This window comes from Physeter macrocephalus, chromosome 11 (assembly GCF_002837175.3).
Source record: "Physeter macrocephalus isolate SW-GA chromosome 11, ASM283717v5, whole genome shotgun sequence".
Lineage (NCBI taxonomy): Eukaryota > Metazoa > Chordata > Mammalia > Artiodactyla > Physeteridae > Physeter > Physeter macrocephalus.
Window position 1 is genome coordinate 43,279,522 of NC_041224.1, and position 6,451 is coordinate 43,285,972.

Consider the following 6,451-nt stretch of genomic DNA (forward strand, 5'->3'; position numbering starts at 1 on the left):
GCCCGCCCCGCCCCTTCCCCCTTCCTCCTTCCTGGGCGCTGGAGGCTCAAGGGGCGCCAGCTGGGTGCACCTAGTTTGGTGCGCGTCCGGAGGGGGCCAAGCCCGGGGACCAGTACCAGCCGAGACCGCGGGAGCGCGGGAGCGCGGGAGCGCGGGGGCGCGGAGGAAAGCAGACCCCTAGTTCTCCGCCCCCACCTCTCAGACCCTCCCACAGCCGCCCCGGCCCCTTCCGGCTCCTCTAGGACCCTCAGTGCGTTCATTTGGGAAAACGTTTGGGTCTCTACACTGCGCTCCCGTGTCTGCTCCCTTTATCCCTGCCGCCCCCAGTCCCCCCGCAATGCTCCTGGCACCCACTTGTCTGTAACCAAATGAACTCCGCCGAGCTGGTACTGACTCCGGGGCTAGTTGCTTCTGCACCTAATTTCTGCACGGTCATTCCACCTTAGGTCTTGAGTGTTCACTACAGGCTTAACACTTAATCTAGGTACCCTGCGGCGTCATCCATGCTTGGAATTCTGTCCGCACGAAGCCAAACCTCGGATGAGGGGATCCGGGCAAGATTAGCTTAAGTGGGATAATAGGACTTAATGTACTGCCAAGGAGGTGGGCCTTCTCCACAACCTGCACGTAGCCTGGCAGGGGAAAGTACTCCCTAAGGCTGGAATCCCAGAGGCACCCACCCTCAATCCTCCTGCAGTGTGAATACCCAGGGGTGGAATTCAGTTGTGCTGAGACCAGGGGTTTCAAACTGCAGACTGGATCCCTTAGTGGATCCTGAAGTCAATTTAGTGGATCACTATCAGCATTAAAAAAGAAATAGGGGGCTTCCATGGTGGCACAGTGGTTGAGAATCGGCCTGCTAATGCAGGGGACACGGGTCTGAGCCCTGGTCTGGGAGGATCCCACATGCCGCGGAGCAACTAGGCCCGTGAGCCACAACTACTGAGCCTGCGCGTCTGGAGCCTGTGCTCCACAACAAGAGAGGCCGCGATAGTGAGAGGCCCACGCACCGCGATGAAGAGTGGCCCCCGCTTGCCGCAACTAGAGAAAGCCTTCGCACAGAAACAAAGACCCAACACAGCAAAGATAAATAAATAAATTAAAAAAAAAAAAAAGAAATAGAATGGGGCTTCCCTGGTGGCGCAGTGGTTGAGAGTCCGCCTGCCGATGCAGGGGACACGGGTTTGTGCCCCGGTCTGGGAAGATCCCACATGCCGCGGAGCGGCTGGGCCCGTGAGCCATGGCCGCTGAGCCTGCGCATCCAGAGCCTGTGCTCCGCAACGGGAGAGACCACAACAGAGAGAGGCCCGCGTACCGGAAAAAAAAAAAGGAATAGAATGGAAGATACCAAAGTGCAATGACCATAGAAAGGATAAGTAAGCTTTAGGAAACTTGTTTCAACTTTTCCTAAGTGTGCACAGGATCACAGTAAAATGTAATTCTTCCTGTAGTTCAAGTCAAAAGGACTTTGAAAACCTCTGCCAGTCATTTCCATGGCAGTGGGGACAGTTCCTCCAGGAATTAGCCGCAATGGCTCTTCACCCCCAGCCAAAATTAGCCTTCTCAGAGCTGGCACCTTTTGCTCTCACCCTACTCCCAGGGCCTCGCACAGGGTGGCTGTCGGGGTGGGCACAGTGCTCACGTGGTCCCAGGTCTCCTCATGCACAGCAAGCTTCCATGATTTCTGTACCTCCACCATCCCAATACCCTTCTATGGCTATGGTCCAGGCCAGCAGTACCCCTTTTACAGGGGCTCCCAGCCCTGGACACAGAATTCCACATGGGACGTGGGCAGCGCCAACTACTCGTAGTTCCAGCATTGCCCAGGCCTGGGACACTTTGCCGCTATTAATGGTGTCAATCCATCTTTAGCCAGTGATGTCCATGCTTCTGTCTGTAGCTAGGACCTCTGTCCTAAACTCCAACTGGCCTCAACATTTCTACCAGGCTCTCTTTTCTGACAGGTATCTTAAATTCAACATGGTCTCAAACCAAGCTCCTGATCTCTCCCTCCTCCCTCCCCAAAACATGCTCCATCTGTGTTAGCCTTTCCCATCTCATTTAATGGCAAGTCCATCTTTAAATTGCTCAGGTTAAAAACCTTAATTCCTGGGGCTTCCCTGGTGGCGCAGTGGTTGCGCGTCCGCCTGCCGATGCAGGGGAACCGGGTTTGCGCCCCAGTATGGGAAGATCCCACATGCCGCGGAGCGGCTGGGCCCGTGAGCCATGGCCGCTGAGCCTGCGCGTCCGGAGCCTGTGCTCCGCAACGGGAGAGGCCACAACAGAGGAAGGCCCGCATACCACAAAAAAAAAAAACCTTAATTCCTTTCCTCTCTCTTGCTCCTCACATCCAGTCCACTAGCAAATCTACAGTCTGATCACCTACCACCTCCTGGGGGCCCAGTTACTGCCCTCTCCTGGATGCTGCAAGGGCCACCTAACTGGTCTCCCTTCTTCCACCCTTGTGCCCCTTACAATCTTTTCTCAACTCTGCAGCCAGAGGGAGTTTTTCAAAACCAAAGTCAAGTCATGGCACTCCTCTGCTCAAAACCCTCCAGTGGTTCCTTACAGTGGTCTGCAAGGCACCAGGCTACCTCACCCCTACCACCATTGCATCATCCACTGCTCTTCCCCCATTCACTCTACCCCAGGCACACTTGTGAACACTCTTGTGTTAGGACCTTTGCCCTGGCTACTCTCCCTGCCTGGAGCACTCTTCCCAGAAAGTGACTGAGTCCCTTGTTTCTGTCAAATCTTTCCTCAAAGATAACCTTCTTGAAGAATCAGAACTTCCCCCAATATTCCCCTTGCCCTGAGATGTTTCTTCAAAGCGCTCATCATCTAAAACACTATATGATTTGCTTATTTGTTGTGGTTTTTCTTTATTGTCTGAACTCCCTACCCGCCTTCTCACCCCCAAGAATGTTGACTGAGAAGGGAACTAACATATCCCTAGCCTCTAGAACAGTGCCTGGCATATGGTAGGCCCTCAGTAAGTATTGGCTGAACAAATGAATGAATGAATGCAGCCTGAGAGTCATGGAATTCTGCTGGTACATGTCAACAAACAACCAGAGCTACTTTTTTTTTTTTTTTTTTTTTTTTTTTTTTTTTGCGGTACGCGGGCCTCTCACTGCTGTGGCCTCTCCCGTTGCGGAGCACAGGCTCCGGACACGCAGGCTAAGCAGCCATGGCTCACGGACCCAGCCGCTCCGCGGCATGTGGGATCTTCCCGGACCGGGGCACGAACCCGTGTGCCCTGCATCGGCAGGCGGACTCTCAACCACTGCACCACCAGGGAAGCCCCAGAGCTACTTTTTGATATCGAATTTGGTCTAGGATTCCCCCAAACTGGAAATTATGCAATTAACTTTTTCAACCTAAGCACAAGGCTTTGTATTGATTTCCTTTAAATCTATTGGTTCTGGTCCAGATTTCATCCTAGTGAGGTTATTTTGAATATTGATTCTATTACACATTAGGCTTCCTCTCCCAGTTTTGAGTCATTTATAAATCTGATAAGCATTCTTGACCTTGTATTAAAATCATTGATAAAAATATTAGGTGAGCAGACCTAGCACCCACTTCTTGGTTTCTAAATACTACTCTCCAATAAAAGGTTCCAGGACTCCCTGGAGAAATGAAAGGGAAAGTACAAGGTGAGCCTGGGACGTTGTGTTGGGCCGGAAAACAAGGAAGTGACTAAAGACTAATGGGGTGGGCTTCCCTGGTGGCACAGCGGTTGGGAGTCCGCCTGCCAATGCAGGGGACATGGGTTCGTGCCCCGGTCCGGGAGGATCCCACATGCCGCAGAGCGGCTGGGCCCGTGAGCCATGGCCGCTGAGCCTGTGCTCCGCAGCGGGAGGGGCCACAACAGTGAGAGGCCCGCATACCACAAAAAAAAAAAAAAAAGACTAATGGGGTCATGTCAAAAGGATATAGGGCCAGCTGGATGACCAAACTTGGGACAATTTGAGCAACAGAAAGCATAATGAAATAATGGATTCTAATGCATCAAAATACAACAATCCATTAGTCCACAGTAAAACTTGGCGAAGCACAGACAGAGAAAGAGAAGGGCTAGAAAGGATGCTTTTCTCTGTAGAAAAGTGCTGCTGGATAAATGTAGAAGAAATGGTAGACTTAGAAAATCGAGATTCAAACAAGGATAATCAGTGGATGCTAAACCTTTGGGTGGCAGATTTTTAGGAAACTATATTAACAAGGTCTCAAAATCTGTCCCACGGATGACTTTTACTAATTACCAGTGGGAAAATGTTTCTCTAAGGGAGAACTCTGGTGGCCACCATCTTTTTCTTTTTTTTTTTCCCCCAGTGGACACCATCTTAATCAAGTGGCCAAAAGTAATATCACTGGTAGTGGGACTACCTGATATCATTTACCTCCTGATATGAAGCAATAAGAAATATACAACTCATCAACCATTGTAGCAAAAGTGTCTAACCCAGATCTAATAATGAGGACACAATCAGACACATCCAGCATTCTACAAGACAAAGAACCTGGACTCTTCAAAAAGGTCACACTGATGAAAAGACAAAAAGGACAGGGGAACTGTTTTAGGTTAGGAAACTAAAAAGCCATGATAATCAAATGCAACATGTCAACCTTGTTTGAATTCTGAAGAAAAAAAAAAGCCATAGAGCAATTGGGAAAATTTTAACATGCACTGTGTATTAGATGATATTATGGCATTATTGTTCATTTTCTTAGGTTATAATAATGGTATTGTGTTCTTAGGAGAATGTCATTGTTCTTTGGAGATGCCTGCTGAGGTTAGTAGACGTGAAGTAGCATGATGTCTACAAGTTACTTTCAAATGATTCAGCCAAAACAAGCATGTTCTTTGTGTGTATGTATTAGAAAGAAAGAGTGTGGGGACTTCCCTGGTGGTGCAGTGGTTAAGAATCCACCTGCCAATGCAGGGGACACGGGTTCAAGCCCTGGTCCGGGAAGATCCCACATGCCACGGAGCAACTAAGCCCGTGAGCCACAACTACTGAGCCAACGTGCTGCAACTACTGAAGCCCACCTGCCTAGAGGCCGGCATCGGCAGGCAGACTCTCAACCACTGTGCCACCAGGGAAGCCCATGGGTGTTTTTATATCAGTGTTTTGTAAATTTGCGGTGAGGGGGAACTGAGTGAGACAGGGCCCAAAACAGAGCCACTGGAAACCTCCATCCGGGCTGAAACTGATCAATATCCTTTGTAGGTTGAACAATTATCTATGTATCCTCCTTACTGTACCATTCAGCCCACATTTCTTCATATTATCCAAAATAATAATAATACGAGGGAATTCCCTAGTGGTCCAGTGGTTAGGACTCCATGCTCTCACTGCTGAGGGCCCGGGTTCAATCCCTGGCCGGGGAACTAAGATCCCACAAGCCACATAGCATGGCCAAAAAAATAATAATAACAATAATATGAAAAAAATTGCAAGAAATCTTATTGAAATCAAGGTACTAACCATAGCATTTCCTTCTATCTTCTGCTTACTGCTCTTACCTAGAACAGGGCCTGATAGTGGCATGTGGTCAATTAAAATTTGTTGAGTGCCTGAATCTCCATGTCAGGTAGCTTCTCAAGCCACAGCAAGGCTGGTTTGCCCTAGTGTCTTGGCAACACATGGGTTGTCTGACTGCTATGTTCCTCTCCGAGATGAGGAAGGGGCTCATGTAGACTCGCTTGGTGGTTAATTATATCTTGCTCATGGCTGCTCAGATGCTTCAAGTGTGTCTTATGCCAACTCGGTGGCAGGCCCCTTGAGGACAGTAACGGGTCTTGCCTTTGGAAACCCCACTGCCTAGCATGGCACTCAAGCAGGATCTCCACAGGGCAGACAAAATGAGGGACCCAACTGTTGGCCTGGAGATGAGCCCTCTATTCCATGCCCCCAGCATGGTGGCCTCAGGCCTTGTGGGCTCCACTGAGGAAAAAACAGGAAGATGACAGAGAAAAACCTCATTTGAGCTGACTTCCCGTGGGCTAAAGAGTGGTTCCCAAGCTAACGCTGTGTCTCCTGCTCCCCTGTGCCACTCTGGGTTGTAGCAAGTCTTTCTCATCCAGAATGCCAGTGTCTATAACGAACTCAGGGGGTGGCTTGGAAAGAGTATAAAAAGATGCAGAAAAAGCTTTTGACAAAATTCAACACCCATTTATGATAAAAACTTTCCAGAAATTAGGCATAGAGGGAACCTACCTCAACATAATAAAGGCCATATATGACAAACCCACCACCAACATCATTCTCAATGTTGAAAAACTGAAACCTCTAAGATCAGGAACAAGACAAGGATGTCCACTCTCACCACTATTATTCAACATAGTTTTGGAAGTCCTAGCCATGGCAATCAGAGAAGAAAAAGAAATAAAAGGAATACAAATTGGAAAAGAAGAAGTAAAACTGTCACTGTTTGCAGATGACAT